Source organism: Vulpes lagopus, chromosome 11 (genome assembly GCF_018345385.1).
Source record: "Vulpes lagopus strain Blue_001 chromosome 11, ASM1834538v1, whole genome shotgun sequence".
Taxonomy (NCBI): domain Eukaryota; kingdom Metazoa; phylum Chordata; class Mammalia; order Carnivora; family Canidae; genus Vulpes; species Vulpes lagopus.
In genome coordinates this window covers 74381506-74398902 of record NC_054834.1, presented here as the reverse complement: position 1 = coordinate 74398902, position 17397 = coordinate 74381506, and the positions used below count along the sequence as shown (strand labels likewise).

The 17397-nt window shown below is 40.5% G+C and overlaps 1 long non-coding RNA gene across 1 annotated transcript; it reads left to right on the top strand.

Annotated features, from left to right (window-relative positions):
- The first annotated feature begins 4463 nt into the window (after window positions 1–4463).
- Window positions 4464–5120, top strand: LOC121471870. Its single transcript, XR_005982725.1, has 2 exons — window positions 4464–4833; window positions 5057–5120. It is a non-coding gene; the product is annotated as an uncharacterized LOC121471870 (long non-coding RNA).
- The last annotated feature ends 12277 nt before the right edge of the window (window positions 5121–17397 follow it).

Sequence of the window (17397 nt, the reverse complement as noted above, 5' to 3'; positions counted from 1 at the left end):
CAGATAGCTGACCTTGCTAAGATGTGCCTGGCTCTGCTCCCATTCCATAAGCCTTGTCTGGGTCTCCCTGCAGGCTGCTGGCTCTGCATCTAGCCCTAGCCCTTGGACCCTGCTCTTTCTTGCCAAGCCTATACTGGTTGCTTTCCAGCTCCCTTGATTCCTGGGAACCAAACCCCTTTTAAGCATAGGGCCTGGGCTGTCTCCCCCAGATCAGTACAGGAACTCCTCTTGGACTCTGTCCAGAGCCAGCCCCTGACCTTCTGTCACCTGAGTCTGAAATGATAGCTGGGTTTAACCCTTTTATGGCCAAACCTCTTATCAAACCCCACCACTCTGTTTCCACATTCCCATTAGCTTTTCTCTCTTTTAAACTCTTGACTGTGTAATTTTTGTTTTTTAAGATTTTGTTTTTAAGTTATTTCTCCACACAATGTTGGGCTTGAACTTACAGCCCCAAGATCAAGAGTCCCATGCTCCACCGATTGAGCCAGCCAGGTGCCCTTTAACTGTGTAGTTTTTAAACTTTGGTTTTAAACCACAGAACACTGTTCAAACATCTTGAAGGCCCAGCTGTGAACCAAATGTGGAACTGCAGCCAGAGATGTCTAGCCCTGATTAAGGACTTCCCAAAAGTCCTGGGCTCCTGGGAGCATAGTTTGAAAAGCTTTGCCAAGTTTAGTCATTTTTGTGTTATCTTTCAATCTCTGCCATGTCCACAAACCCATTTGTGCTGTCATTTACCAAATACTTAAAATTTATTCACTTTTAAAACTAATTAAAAATGAAATTTTTATGATATTAGCTAACCCATATAATGATTATTAGAGTGTGGGGCTCTTTTCTGAACACTGTGCAGTGATTTATGTAATCCTCAAGATAGGGGCAGCCTGGGTGGCTCAGCGGTTTAGTGCCGCCTTTAGCCAAGGGCCTGCCTGATCCTGGAGACCCGGGATCAAGTCCCACGTCGGGTTCCCTGAATGGAGCCTGCTTCTCCCTCTGCCTGTGTCTGCCTTTCTCTCTGTATGTCTCTCATGAATAAATAAATAAAATCTTAAAAAAAAAATCCTTAAAATAATACTACACCAGGGATGGCTGGATGGCTCAGTGGTGAGCCCCTGCCTTTGGCTCAGGGCCTGATCCTGGATTCCCAGAATTGAGTCCTGCATCGGGCTCCTTGCATGGAGCCTGCCTCTCCTCCCTCTGCCTGTGTCTCTGCCTCTCTTTCTGTGTCTCTCATGAATGAATAAATAAAATCTTAAAAAAATAATACTACACGGTAGCTTCTGTTATTATCCCATGTTACAGATGAGGAAGCTGAAGCACAAAGTGGTTATATAACTTCCCCAAGGTCACACAGCCAGTAATGTGGCAGCGTCTAAGTTCAGACCCATGTGGTCTGGCTCTGGTGTATACTCTTAACCACCCTATTGGTTCTCATTGTAAAATATAGAAAGTAAGATTCATTTGTCATAAATAGAAATTTGCTAGAAAAAGAACATACATACATAGCTATTAAAATAAAAATTACTCATCCACAAACTGCCCAAAAATGGTGTGTAACTCCTGGTTTTACATTGCACTTCAGGGAACCCAGACACTTTGTTTTGTTTCTCATTCTGTCCGCCCCCATTTGTTATTTTTCCTCTGCTGCAGATGCTTTTCCATTGGTGCCCAGCACCCAGCCTCATACCCATGTCTCAGGGACTTGTCTCTCCTTTCCCTCTCCTCTCTGGGTTTCCCCCTCCTGGCATTCCATTCTGCAATGCAGCCTGGGATTCCATACTGTGGGTTTGTAGAGCTATGAACATTTGAGGAAACTTCTGTTTTCCCAAGTAGGAGACCTCCCTGGCTGAGTCCTGAAGGAGGGGCCCAACTGGAGTATCCTTTTCAGAGTAGTGGCAGAGCCTCTTAAGGACTCCTGGCTGCTGGTGGAGGTCCTTGGAAGAGATGGGACTGTTTCCAAAGGCAGGTGCAACTCTGACTCCTGAAAATCCTTTTCCCTGTTCCTGTACTCTATCTTCTTCAGTGGCTCTCAGGTGGGGACCCCTGTCCCTGGACCAGCAGCATGAGCATCACTTGGAAAGTTTTGCAAGGCAACTCCTTGGGCTTTGCTCCAGACTCATCGAATCAGAAACTTTGTGGGTAAAGCCTGGAAATCTGTTTTAAAAGCCTTCTAGGTGATTCTGAAGCACACTAAAGTTTGAGAACAACTGGTCTCATCTTTTAAAAAATGGTTAGCTCAGGGCCTGGTGCCCTCTCAGAGCATCGTGTCTGCCTGCCATTCCCTATCCTCGTGTAGGAGCAGAGTCCACGACCATCCTCCCGGCCCCAAAAACCTTTCCTAAAATTTATTTATTTGTTGTTATTTATTTATTTTGTATTTTAAAGATTTTAATTTATTCGTGAGAGACACAGAAAGAAAGGTGGAGACATAGGCAGAGGGAGAAGCAGGCTCCCTGTGGGGAGCCTGATGCGGGACTTGATCCCAGGACCCTGGGATCACAACCTGAGCCAAAGGCAGACGCTTAACCACTGACCCACCCAGGGGTCCCTAAAGTAACTCATTTAAATCTTAGTTGAATTTCCTTTAAATTCAAATGATAAAACTTATTATTCTGTTTACAAATCTAGTAAAGTAAGAACTATTATTTTTACCCTTTTTTTTTTTTTGATAAAACTGAGGTTGGATACATCAGACTCCCTTATATAATCACGTCCATTTGCAACTTAAGTTCCCTCAAAGTTTTAAAATTGTATTTGTATATCTAATTTTCTTTCTTTTTTTTTTTTTTAAGATTTTATTTATTCATAAAAGACACACAGAGAGAGACAGAGAGACAGAGACATAGTCAGAGAGAAGCAGGCTCCATGCAGGGAGCCTGATGTGGGACTCAATCCCAGGACTCCAGGATCATGCCCTGGGCCAAAGGCAGGTGCTCAACCACTGAACCACCCAGGCATCCCTGTGTATCTAATTTTCTTAAATATCACAGATGCCTGGACTGAAGGTAAAGCTTCACAACATACTTCTATCTTAAATTCATAAATACAGTGAAGCTATTCTGTTGCTTACAGAATTTTAAAAAGTATATATTTTAGCTAAAAATCGCAACCCAAAAATCAGTTTTTAGAAACTTTTTCTTGGGCACCCTGGGTGGCTCAGCGGTTTAGTGCTGCCTTCAGCCCAGGACCTGATCCTGGAGACTCCGGATCGAGTCCCACGGTGGGCTCCCTGCATGGAGCCTGCTTCTCCCTCTGCCTGTGTCTCTGCCTCTCTCTCTCTCTCTCTGTTGCTCATGACGTTATATAAAGTAGTCTACAAATTTTCCAAAAGATTCCAGGCCAATTATGATCCTTAAGCAATAACCTAATTAAAATGGATATCCACCATCCAAAAAAAAAAGAAAGAAAGAAAGAAAGAAAGAAAGAAAGAAAGAAAGAAAGAAAGAAAGAAAGAAAGAAACTTTTTCTTTTGAAATTAACAAAAAAATTGCAATGTGGATGAACCTTAAACATTCTTCTAAGTGAAAGAAGCCATCTATTTGTATGGTTCTGTTTGAAATGTCTTGAAGAGGCAAATCTGGAGTCAGAAAGATTTGTGGTCACCAGGGTCTAGGGGAAGGAAGGAATGGGGAGCTAATGAGTACAGGGTTGCTTTTTTGGGGTGATTAAAATGTTCCAGAATTAGATGGTGGTGATGGTTGCCCAACATATGAATATACTAAAACCCACTGAATTGTACATTAAAAAGGTGAATTTTATGGTATATGAGTTATATCTCCATATTTAAAAATAATTTACAGGGCAGCCTGGTGGCTCAGCAGTTTAACGCCGCCTTCAGCCCAGGGCGTGATCCTGGAGACCTGGGATTGAGTCCCACGTTGGGCTCCCTGCATGGAGCCTACTTCTCCCTCTGCCTGTGTCTCTGCCTCTCTCTCTCTCTCTCTCTGTTTCTCATAAATAAATAAATAAATAAATAAATAAATAAATAAATAAATAAATAAATATCATTTACATAAGATAGAGAGCTCACCATCTCGTCACCAAGCTTTTTCTTTCTTTCTTCTTCTTTCTTTCTTTCTTTCTTTCTTTCTTTCTTTCTTTCTTTCTTTCTTTCTTTCTTTCTTCTTTTCTTTCTTTCTTTCTTCTTTCTTTCTTTCTTTCCTCTTTCTTTCTCCCTTCCTTCCTTCCTTCCTTCCTTCCTTCCTTCCTTCTTTCTTTCTTTTCTTTTCTTTTCTTTTCTTTTCTTTCTTTTCTTTTCTTTTTTCTTTCTTTCTTTCTTCTTTCTTTCTTCTTTCTTTCTTTCTTTCTTTCTTTCTTTCTTTCTCTTTCTTTCTTTCTTTCTTTCTTTCTTTCTTTCTTTCTTTCTTTCTTTCTTTCTTTCTTTCAAGGTTTTATTTATTATGAAAGACACACATAGGCAGAGACATAGGCAGAGGGAGAAGCAGGCTCCCCACTGGGAGCCTGATGTGGGGCTGGATCCCAGGATCCTGGGATCACAACCTGAGCCAAAGGCAGATGCTCAACTACTGAGCCACCCACATGCCCCACCAAGCTTTTTCTTTTTTTTTTTTAAGCTTTTTCTAATGTTAGTTTATGTAAGTATAGTGCAGTTATCAAGCCCAGTTAATTAACATTGACATAAGACTAGTAACTAAACTGCACACCTTTCTCAAGTTTTGCCAGCTTTATTACTAATGATCACTTTCTGGTTTTAGATCTAATCCTGGATGGTACATTGCTTTTAGCTGTCCCATCTCCCTGGTCTCCTATCTGCAGCAGTTTCTCAGACTTTGTCTTCGCTTTCTTGGCTTGATACTTTAACGAGTCCTGGTCAGTATTTTGTAGGTTGTCCTGAATTGGGTTTGTCTACGTATTCTTGTGGTTAGGTTGAGGTTATGTCTTTTTGGCTTGAATACCACAGAAGTGAAGTTGTGCCTTTCTCAGTACATTGTGTTGATATATCTTATTACTGCTGGGGTTTAATGTAATCATTTGGTTAGGGTGGGGTCTTCTGAGTTTTTCCACTGTAATCATAACATTTTCCCCTTTGCAGCTAGTAAATATCTTGTGGATACCTGCTACCTGGAGACCAAGTAAATATTCTGTTTCTCATCAAACATTTGCCTACTGGTTTTATTTTTTTTTAAAGATTTTATTTATTTATTCGTGACAGACACACACACACACACACACACACACACACACACACAGAGGTAGAGACAGAGGCAGAGGGAGAAGCAGACTCCATGCAGGGAGCCGGCATGGGACTCGATCCCGGGTCCCCAGGATCACCCCCTGGGCTGAAGGCGGCACTAAACCACTGGGCCACTGTGGCTGCCCTGCCTACTGGTTTTAGCATCTAAAGTAATTTTACTGGTGGTGGTGGTGGGCGCCTGGGTAGTGCAGTTGATTAGGCGTGCAACTCATGGTTTTGGCTCCAGTCGTGATCTCAGGATCTTGAGATCGAGCCCCTCATTGGTTTCCACATTTAGTGCAGAGTCTGCTTTAGATTCTCTCTCTCCTTTCCCTTCTGCCCCTCCACCCACATTTTCACACTCTCTGAAATAAATAAAAACCAATAAAATTTTAAAAATTATTTTTTATTATGACAAAATATAAAATTTACTATTTTTTAAAAGATTTTATTTATTTATTCATAGAGATGCAGAGAGAGAGAGAGAGGCAGAGACACAGGCAGCGGGAGAAGCAGGCTCCATGCAGAGAGCCTGAGGTGGGACTCCATCCAGGGTCTCCAGATCACGCCCTGGGCTGCAGGTGGCGGTAAACCGCTGCGCCACCGGGGCTGCCCTAAAATTTACTATTTTAATCTTTTTTTCTTTAAAGTGAGAGCGTGCGCCCCCCAGCAAGTGGTGGTGGGGGAGAGGGAGAGGGAGGGCTTGATCTCACGACCCTGAGATCATGACCTGAGCCAAAATCAAGAGTGGGACACTTAAGCCATTGAGCCTCCCAGGTACCCCTATTTTAACCATTTTTAAATGTATATTTTTGTGACTAACCTACAGTCATATTGTTGTGCAACCAACACCATCATTCATCTCCATCTTATCTTCCTAATCTGAACTCTGTTCCTGTTAAGGATGCCTGGGTGGCTCAGTTAGTTAAGCATCTGCCTTCAGTTCAGGTCATGATCCTAGTGTCCTGGGATCAAGCCCCTAGTGCCTTGCTTAGCCACAAAAATATACACTTGCTCCTCTTGTGGGGCATGGAGCCTGTATAAGATTCTCTTCTCTCCCCCTCCCTTTGCCCCTCCCCCTGCTCTTGCTGGTTCTAAGTCCCTCAAATAAATGAAACTCTGTCCATGTTAAACACCAACTTCCCCCTCCCCCTCCCCCAGCACCTGGCAACTACCATTCTAGAGTCTTTCTCTATGAATTTGACTATTCTAGGGACCTCATGTAAATGGAATCATACAATATTTATACTGCTGTGATTGGCCCATAAAATCAGTTTCTTAATTACACCTTCTAAATGAGAAAACTGAAACTGATCTGTCAGATTCTCCAATATGTCAACATTTCTTTAACATTACACATACTTTAAATGCCAAATATATTCAGATTTCCCCAAATATGACAAAAATCTACTTGTGAGCTTAAAAATATTACCACTATGGGTTTCATTTATTTCAGCATGGTTGTTTCTAATTCTGTATTTTCCCAGTATTGAGATAGATTACCCACTAAAGGGACACTTTTTTGGCTGAAAAGAAGTTGGGGTTACAGTCCCCAGGACAAGGGCTGCTCACCTCTGGAGCCGCAGGTGTCAAGGACAATTCTCCTTGTGCAATACATGTACCTGCTGTCTATTCTTCTTTGTAAGTATTGCTGTGGTAACAGGGAACTCCAAGGCCAATCCCTACAGATGGCATTGGCTTTACAAACTATGGTCCCTAATTTTAGATTGAGCCTGGAAGGTATGTTTTCATGATCTCTTAATTTTATTTTTATTTTTTTAAGATTTTATTTATTTATTCATGAGAGACACACACACACAGAGAGAGAGCCAGGATCACACCCTAGGCTGAAGGCGGTGCTAAACCGCTGAGCCACCTGGGCTTCCCATGATCTCTTAATTTTATTACCTGATTTAAGCAATAAAAATTACATAAACTGCCTCCCCATCCCCACACTTGTAGTTTTTTTCTCAATTTCATAAAAAATTAAACCCAAGCAGGGACGCCTGGGTGGTTCAGCAGTTTGAGCACCTCCTTTCGGCCCAGGGCGTGATCCTGGAGTCCCGGGATCAAGTCCTATATTGGGCTCCCTGCATGGAGCCTGCTTCTCTCTCTGCCTGTGTCTCTGCCTCATTCTCTCATGAATAAATAAAATCTTAAAAAAAAAAATTAAACCCAAGTAATCTATTACAAGTTGGCTTTTATTTTTCTTTCTTTTCCTTTTTTTTTTGGCCATAATCCTAGAGACATTCTAAAGACAGATTTTTTTCTGGCTCTGAAAATGTATTTATCACAAAGAAGCGTCTTTACATAATGAATAAATTCTTTGCTAGTGTTATCAACACTGCATTTATGTTCTATATATGGCCATGCTTAATAATCATTCTTACTCATGCATATACCCAGGAAAATGTAATAGCAATGAGCTGGGCTTTGGGTCCAGATCCCAGGTCTACTGCTTTCTAGCTATGTGACTTTGTCTTCTCTGTGAAATGGGGATTATAATGGGCCAATCTCATGGGCCTACTATGATAATCAAGTAAGATTGCCTGAGCAAAGAACAGTACCTGGCAAATTTAGTAACTGTTCAGTGTTAACTATTATTATTTTGTTATTCACTCACTTGTTCATTCATTCATTCATTCATTCATTCATTCATTCATTCATTCAGGACTTAAGAACCTGCAACTATCTCAGGAAGCTTTCTGCTGCTGCTTAGCTACATAAGGAAGTAGAATTTAAGTAAGAACTTTCCCACATCTTTCTCATCACTTTATTCTGTGCTTTTTAGCACAAAATAGGTCAGCAGAATGTAAATGCTCTCCAACTTTATCCTATTTGATAACAAACTTAGTACTTTTTAAAAAAGATTTTATTTATTTATTTAAAAGAGGGAGAGAGAGAGAGTGTGTGTGTGTGTGTAAAAGTGTGTTGGGGTTGGGGAGGGGCAGAGGCAGAGGGAGAAGCAGACTCCCTGCTGATCTGGGAGGGACTCCAGACTCCAACCCAGGACCCTGAGATCATGACCTGAGCCAAAGTCAGCAACTTAGCTGACTGTGCCACCCAGGCACCCCTTCACAAAAGGTACTTTAAATTTTATTTTATTTTTAATGTTATTTTTTACAGAGGGAGAGAGAGTGGGGGAGGGACAGAGGGAAGAGAAGAGAAAGAGAGAGAGAGAGAGAGACTCTTAAGCAGGTTCCATGCCCAGTGCAGAGCCAACATGGGGCATGATCTCAAAACCCTGAGATCATGACCTGAGCTGAAATCAAGAGTCAGATGTTTAACTGACTGCACCACCCAGGCACCCCTAACTTTTAGTTTTATTTTTATCTAAGTAATATATGTATACAATGTAAAAAGTCAAATAGTACTACTAGGTTTGATGAAAACATCACCCCCTGTCTCATCTCTTCTGAAATCCAGTTCCTCGAGGCAACTGCATTCAACTCCCTTGGCCAGTTCTTTTGGGATTTACTTCCATATTTTTAGGCAACATGACGTATTGCTGTTTCTTATTTGCAATCTTGCTGTTGTCTGTTGTCTATATTAGGATGAATTCTGCAAGTGATGAGAGTTCTGACTAGTAGCGGCCAGAGCAATAAAGCTGTTCTAATTATCTCGTAAGACAAGTAGACTCTTTTGGTTGCATGGGTAAGCCTCCTTTCCTCACATGCTAACACATAACAAGGTCAGGGTGGATAGCAGGAAGAAGGAGGTGAAAGGGAAAAAGCTCTTGTCCTTTATTAGGGAAGAACATCTATGGAACACCATGTAAATCCATGCTGTGAAATTGCCTTCTGTGTTGTTAAGAAAATATAATTTATGATGATTAGATTTCTGTGGCTGCTGTAACAAATTACCACAAACTGGGTGGCTTAAGACAACAGAACTTCATCCTCTTATAGTTCTTGAGGTCAGAAGTTCAAAATTACTATCACTGAGCAGAAATTAAGGTGTCACTGGGGCCACAGTCTCTCCAGAGGCTCTTGGAAAATACTCATTCCTTACCTCTTCCAATTTATGGTGATGGCTGGCATTCCTTGGCTGTGGCCACACCACTCCAATTTTCAAGGCCCAAATCTTCAGATCTCTCTCTGCTCTGTCTTCCCAATACTTTCTCTATTTATCTGTGCCAAATCTCCCTCTGCTTCCCTCTTATAAGCATACATGTGCTTGTATTTAAGGCCTACTTGAATAATCCAGGATAATCTATCCATCTCAAGATCCTTAACTTAATCTGCAAAGACCACTTTTCCAAATAAGGTAACATTTCCAGAAGCCAGGAATTAGGACCTAATACCTTTGACCTATTAGAATGACCTATTAAACCAAAGAACTTTTGGGTTGTTAAGATAATTAACAGAGGCAAAAGTCATGAGTAAATTTGGGCTCTTTTCTCTCCATTACAGAATTTCTAACATGTCCTTCCATTCACTGTAAAGAGATAGGGCTTTTGCTATCAGATTGCTTTATTACAGAAATGAATTTTTACCCAAACTTAGCTTGTTTGAGACTTTGAGAGCTTGAGGGAAATTATTCTGGTTGTGATGATACTGAGTGAGTGTGGGGGTAGATGGGGACAGAGGGTGTTCTGGCATTTAATGGGGGAAGGCTAGGTACCCTTGCCAACCTGCAATGTGCAGGATAGTCTGGCATAATGAAGAATTAACTGTCCCATAACCTGCACAACTTTCAAATGTCTTACCAGATATCCTTGTAGGTGAAAAACATGTTTATAATTAGAACCTAATTTATTTAGCATATTTATTATTGGATTTATAAACAAAGTATTTTAGGTACAGTCTTACTATACACTGATTTATCCTGTTCTTTGTTTGGTTTAGAATATTACTAAGAGTTGTTCACCATTTTGGAGAATGATATTGCCAGTGATGGTGGCACTAGTACTATTGGAGTTGCTGATGCAATAGCTCTGTATCAGTCTACATTTGCAGCTGACCAGAAGACATTTTGTTATAAATATTTCATATTATATATATTATTTTATTAGAAATATCTTTCCTTTTGGTTCTCCTTTTTATTACAGTTAAGGCCATTTGGGGCAGCAGTGATGGGCTAGGTATATCACTGGTATTACCATGTGGGGAGAGATGACACAGCAGGGCAAGTCTAGCATTGTTAGCAGAGAAACAGGTCTATTTTTTTTTTCAACTTTTTAAAGAAGATTTAATTTTTTTTTATTTGACAGACAGCAAGAGAGAGCACAAGCAGGAGGAGCAGCAGAGGGTAGAGGGAGAGGCAGGCTCTCTGCTAAGCAGGGAGCTCAATATGGGGCAGGGTCCCAGGACCCTGGGATCATGATCCAAGCCGCAGGTGCTTAACTGACTGAGCCACCCAGGCACCCCAGAGAAACAGATCTAATTGTGGGCTTGAAGCATGGCAAAAACAGAGGGAGGCAATTTTTATTTTTGCCTTTAAACACACAGGACATTATGACTCTAATTGAATGTTGTTCCAGAAACTAGAAGAACACCTGGCAGATGGTAGGTGCTTAATAAAATTCTAGTTGGGATACTATGAGTTCTTTTTATTTGACGTATCATAGAATTATATAACAAACTCTTCTAATTGCTCCATTTATTGAGCTTACTATATGCTCATATTTTATCATACCCCATTTAATGCTCAGAATGACCTTGTGCTTCATAGGTCTTTACCAAGAGAAATTAAAGCTCTTGTTTGTACAAATACTTGTATGCCAGCTTTAGTCATAATTTCAAAAAATTGGAAGCAGTCCAGATGTCCTTCAACTTGGGAATAGAAAAACAAACTGTGGTACATCCAGACAATGTTGATCATTGATAAAAAGGAACTAACTACTGATACAGGCAAGGACATTTATGAATATCAGATGCATTAGGCTAAGTGAAAGAAGCTAGACTCAAAAAGCTGTATACCCTATGACTCCATTTGTGTAACAATTTGGAAAAGACAAAACTATAATGAAAGATGAACAGATCATTGTCTCCCAGGACCTGAGATTTGAGGGGAGGTTGACTGCAAAGGAACAGCATAAGAAAACTTCGAGATGATGTAACTGTCTTTATCTCAATTGTGGTAGTGTTTCTGTGACTTTATGTGTTGTCAAAACTCAACACAAAAGAGGTTGTCAGTATATGTAAAGTATACTTTAATTAAAACAAAAAAAAAACAAACCAAAACAAAACAAAACAAAAAACCCCCATAAAACCCAGCAATTTCCCTTTTGAATATACACCCAAAAGAAGTGAAAGCAGGGACTCAAATAGTTATTTGTATACCTGTTTTTATAGCAGCATTATTCACAGTACCCAAAAGTTGGAAGAAACCCAAATGTCCACTGCCGGGTGAATGGAGAAACAAAATGTAGTATATACATACAATGAAACAGTATTCAGCATTAAAAAGGTAGTTCTAGGGCAGCCCGGGTGGCTCAGCCGTTTAACATCGCCGCCTTCCGCCCAGGGCCAGGCGATCCTGGAGACCCGGGATCGGGTGAGTCCCATGTCAGTCTCCAGGCATGAAGCCTGCTTCTCCCTTTGCCTCTCTGTCTCTCTGTCTCTCTCTCTCTCTCTCATGAATAAATAAATAAAATCTTAAAAAAAAAATAAAAAAGGAAGTTCTGATACATACTATAGCATGGATGAACCCAGAAGACGTTATGCTAAGTGAAATAAGCCAATCACAAAAGGACACATATTATATGATTTCACTTATACGAGGAACTTAGGGCAGTCACATTCATACAGGTGGAAGGAGAATGGTGGTTGCTGGGTGTGGAGGGGAGGAGGGAATCGGAAATTAGAGTTTAATAAGTACCAATTTTCACTTGGGAAAGATGAAAAAGTTTTGGAGATAGTGTGGTGGTGGTTGCACAACAATGTGAATGTACTTTATGTCACAGACTCTATCCTCAAAAAGAGTTATAATGGTAGATTTGATGTTATGTGTATTTTTACTGCAAACACACAACTTGTTCAAAGAGAAAACAAGGGGCACCTGGGTGGCTCAGTCAGTTAAGCATCTGACTCCATCTCAGCTCAGATCTTGATCTTTCAGGGTAGTGAGTTCAAGCCCTAGGGTGGGCATGGAGCCTACTAACTAACTGACCAAATAAATAAACAAATAAGGAAACAAAACCCCAAAATCCTTGTAGGAAGGCCAGCTTTTTAAGATTTTATTTATTTATTCACGAGAGACACAGTGAGAGAGGCAGAGACACAGGCAGAGGGAGAAGCAGGCTCCATGCAGGGAGCCCAACGTGGGACTCGATCCTGGGTCTCCAGGATCACACCCTGGGCAAAAGGCAGGTGCTAAACCTCTGAGCCACCCAGGTGGGCTATTTTAAAAAATCAGATACATCACCAACATTGAAGTTCTGCTTTTACAAAGGACATCTCTTCAGGATCTGAAGGCCATTTCAGGAGGAACGCTAAACCTGCAGTAGCCAATATGGCAGCCACTGGCCACATGTGGCTACCAAACACTTGAAATGTAGCTAATCCAAACTGCGATGTAAGTGCCGTTATTGTACAATACACAATGAATTTCTTTCTTTTTTTTTTTTTTTTAGAGATTTTATTTATTCATCAGAGATACACAGAGCGAGAGAGAGAGGCGGAGACACAGGCAGAGGGAGAGGGAGAAGCAGGCTCCATGCACCGGGAGCCCGACGTGGGATTCGATCCCGGGTCTCCAGGATCCGCCCTGGGCCAAAGGCAGGCGCCAAACCGCTGCGCCACCCAGGGATCCCCCCACAATGAATTTCAAAGACTTAGTACAAGAAAAATAATGTAAAATATTAATAATTTTATATATTGGTTATGTGTTGATAGTTTTTTAGCTAGGTTACAAATATTGTTAAAATTAATTTTACTTGTTTTTCTTTTTAAAGTGGATAGCAGGGGGGCATCTGGGTGGCTCAGTGGTTGAGCATCTGCCTTTGGCTCAGGTCATGATCCTAGGGTCCTGTGATTGAGTCCTGCACCAGGCTCCCTGTGGGGAGCCTACTTCTCTCTACCTGTCTCTGCCTCTCTTTCTGTGTCTCTCATAAATAAATAAATAAAATCTTTAGAAAAAAATAAAGTGGATAGCAGAAAAATTAAAAGCACATAGGGATTTTACATTATTTTTGTTTCACAGTGTTCTGACTCTACACCCTACCAGCAATATAGGAACAAACATGGAACTGCCCCACAATACCCTTAAAATGGCTGTGCTTGCTGGGTAGCCAAAGACCTGCTGAACCCAGTCTGGGAATACTGCCAGCAGTTAGGATTTGCAGAGATATTAGAGTACTATCAAAATGATGTCCCACTTTTCTTCCTTAAGATGCACTTTTTTAATTGTAAAAGAATTGGATTCTCACTGTTAAAAGTCTAATGATATGGAAAAGTGTAAAACAAATTAAACCCTATTTCATCCATAGCCAATGTTATTTCTCTGCTGAAAAAACATGCACCTATGTGGAGGATTTTTCCCCCTATAGCTTAGAAAGATGTAACATTATACAATTACATTGTATTTTTCCCTCTTAAATTATGGTCATCCTTCCATATCAATAAATTCTTTATTTTTAAGATTTTATTTATTTACTCATGAGACACAGAGAGAGAGAGGCAGAGACACAGGAAGAGGGAGAAGCAGGCTCCATGCAAGGAGCCTGATGGTGAACTTGATCCCAGGATCACACCCTGAGCTGATGGCAGATGTTCAACCGCCAAGCCACCCAGATGTCCCCATATCAATAAATTCTGAACTGCTTTTAGTAGCAACATAATATTCCATCTTTTTTAAGGTTTTGTTTTTATTATTTTTTAGGATTTTACTTTTAAGTAATCTCTGTACCCAACGTAGGACTCAAACCCACAACCCCGAGATCAAGAGTTGCATGCTCCACTAACTGAGCCAGCCAGATGCCCTCGTAATATTCCATCTTAAGGAATATTCCACCTTATTCCACCTTATTCCCTTATTTACAGACATTTAGGTTGCTTCCACTGCTTGGTACTACAACAATGCTACAATAAGTAAGTTTATATAAATATTCTTATTAATGAGTTTTTTTGTAGACTAGATTTCCAAAGTAGGATTACTATGTTAAGGAATCACCACACTGAAACTTTCAATATTGCCAAAATAGTTCCCAAGAAGGATGTAGAGTTTACACTGTCATCAGCATTATGCATGTGCTTCTCTCACACCCTTATCACCAATAGATATAAATCTGTTTTTTCCATTTTTTTCAAATTCAAGAGTGAAAAATGTTCTTATTTTCTTAGGAAATTGTATTTCCTTGGCTACCAATGATTTCTTGTTTATTAGCCATTTACACTTCCTTTCCTATAAAATGGCCAGTTCGTATCATTGGCCCATTTATTTCATCTTTTTTATATCAATTTATAAGAGTTCTTTCTACAGTACAGATATTAACTTTTTAGACTCCCAAACTTCTATCTTCAGCTCAGACCTCTGTCTTGAACTCCACACACATATTTAATTGTCCATTGTATCTCCACTTGGGTGACTTAGAGGCATTTCAAACTTACCATATCCCAAACTGAATTTCTGATCTTTCACAGAAAATCTGTTTCTCCCACAATGTTCCCCATCTCACTAAATAGCAATTCCATACTTCCAAGTTGCTCACTGTCATCTTTTTCTCACAACTCACAACCAGTTGCATATTGTGTTAGCTCTAGTGTCCAAGTACATCCAGATCTGACTACTTCCTCTGAATTCTACTGGAGCCACCCTGATCCATGTTACTATCATCTTTCTCCTGGATTCTAGCTATAGTATTCTGAACAAACAACTGTTTTCCATTGGTTTTCACTCATTTTAATAGCAGCCAAAATGATTATTTATAAAACTCTGGAAGATAAGCCATATCAGATGAGCCCCCAGCCCTGCCCTCTGCCCTCCACAGATTTCCAGCCTCACTTAGAAGTAAAAGCCAGAGTTTTTTTCATGAATGTTGTACTTTGTCCAATGCTTTATCTGTCCCTCTTGAAATAATCATGTGCTTCTTATCCTTTATCTTTTTTTTTAAATATTTATTTATGATAGACACAGAGAGAGAGAGAGAGAGAGGCAGAGACACAGGAGGAGGGAGAAGCAGGCTCCATGCCGGGAGCCTGATGTGGGATTCGATCCCGGGACTCCTGGATCGCGGCCTGGGCCAAAGGCAGGCGCTAAACTGCTGAGCCACCCAGGGATCCCCTCTTATCCTTTATCTAACGGATGTGATGTATCACATTGACTGATTTGTGAATAGTGAACCAACCATTCATAGAAAACCCAGAAATAAACCCATAATCATATAGTGAATTAATCTTTGACAAATCAGGGAAGAATACCCAATGGAAAAAAGTCTCTTCAACAAATGGTGTTGGGAAAACTGAACTGCAACATGCAAAAGAATGAAACTGGGCCACTTTCTTACACCATACACAATAATAAATTCAAAATGGAGTTAAGACCTAAATGAGGCCTGAAGCCATGAAGATCCTAGAGGAGAACATAGGCAGTAACTTCTCTGGCATCAGCCAGAGCAACTTGTTACTAGATAAGTCCCCTGAGGCAATCAATGGCTATAAAAGCAAAAATAAACTATTGGACTACATTTAAATAAAAAGCTTCTGCATAACAAAGTAAACATCAACAAGACTAAAAGGTAACCAATGGAATGGGAGATGTTTGCAAATGACATATATGATAAGGAGTTAGTATCCAACATATATAAAGAACTTACACAACTCAACACCCCAAAACCAATCTAATTAAAAAATGGGCAGGAGACATGAACAGACATTTCTCCAAAGAAGACATACAGATGGCCAATAGATGTGTGAAAAGATACTCATCATCACTTATCATCAGGCAAATGCAAATCAAAAACACCATCACCTCACACCTGTCAGAATGGCTAAAATCAACAATACAAGAAACAATAGGTGTTGGCAAGAATGTGAAGAGAGGGGAACCCTCTTGCACTGTTAGTGGGAATGCAAAGTGGTGCGGCCACTGTGGAAAGCAGAATGGACTTTCTTCAAAAACTTAAAAATAGGGGATCCCTGGGTGGTTCAGTGGTTTAGCACCTGATGATGGATAAAGAAATTGTGAGATAGATATATAAATCTGTCTATGGAGCCATACTGGCACTTTGCTGTTATATGCTATTACGTATATATATGTTCCAACATAACGTATATATAATGAAATATTATTCAGAATGAAATCTTGCCATTTGCAACATCATAGATGGATCTAGAGAGTATAAGGCTAAGCAAAATAAGCCAGTCAGAGGAAGACAAATACCATATGATTTCACTCGTGTGGAATTTAAGAAACAAAATGAAAGAGCAAAGGGAAAAAAAAAGACAAATCAAGAAACATTTTTGGGGCAGCTGGGTGGCTCAGCGGTTTAGCGCTGCCTTCGGCGCAGGGCGTGATCCTGGAGACCTGGGATTGAGTCTCACATCCGGCTCCCTGCGTGGAGCCTGCTTCTCCCTCTGCCTGTGTCTCTGCCTCTCTCTGTCTCTCATGAATAAATAAATTATTAAAAAAAAAAAACCCCACACACACTTTTTTTTTTTTTTTTTAAGAGGGAGAAAGAGAGAAGGGGGTGGGGAGGGGCAGAATCTTAAGCGGGCTCCATGCCATGGAACCCGATATGGGGCTCCATCTCTCACAATCCTGAGATCATGACCTAAGTTGAAATCAAGTTGGACACTTGACTGAGCCACCCAGGCACCCAAAGAAAAAAACTTAACTATAGAGAACAAACTGGTGGTTACCAGAGGGGAGGTAGGTGGGGAATTGGTTATATAGGTGAAGAGAATTAAGGAGTGCACTGATGTGATATGTACTTGGGTGAGGTATGGAATTGTTGAATAAAACAAACACTTAAAAAAAAGTGAAAGCCCGTCATTTCATCGATCCACAGTGTGCTACAACCTCACTCTACATCCTCATGCTCTTTATTTACTCTGTTATAGTTTCCAGCCATACTGGCACTTTGTTATTCCTTGAACAGGCAGACATACTCTTGCCCCAGGACTTTTTGACTTGTACTTTCTGGCTGGAATGATTCCCCTTAGGATGGCTTGCTTGCGCTGTCATTTCAAATCTTTAGCACTGTCTTTTAATTTTTACTTTTTAAATTTTTGATAAAATACCCACACCCAGCACGGATC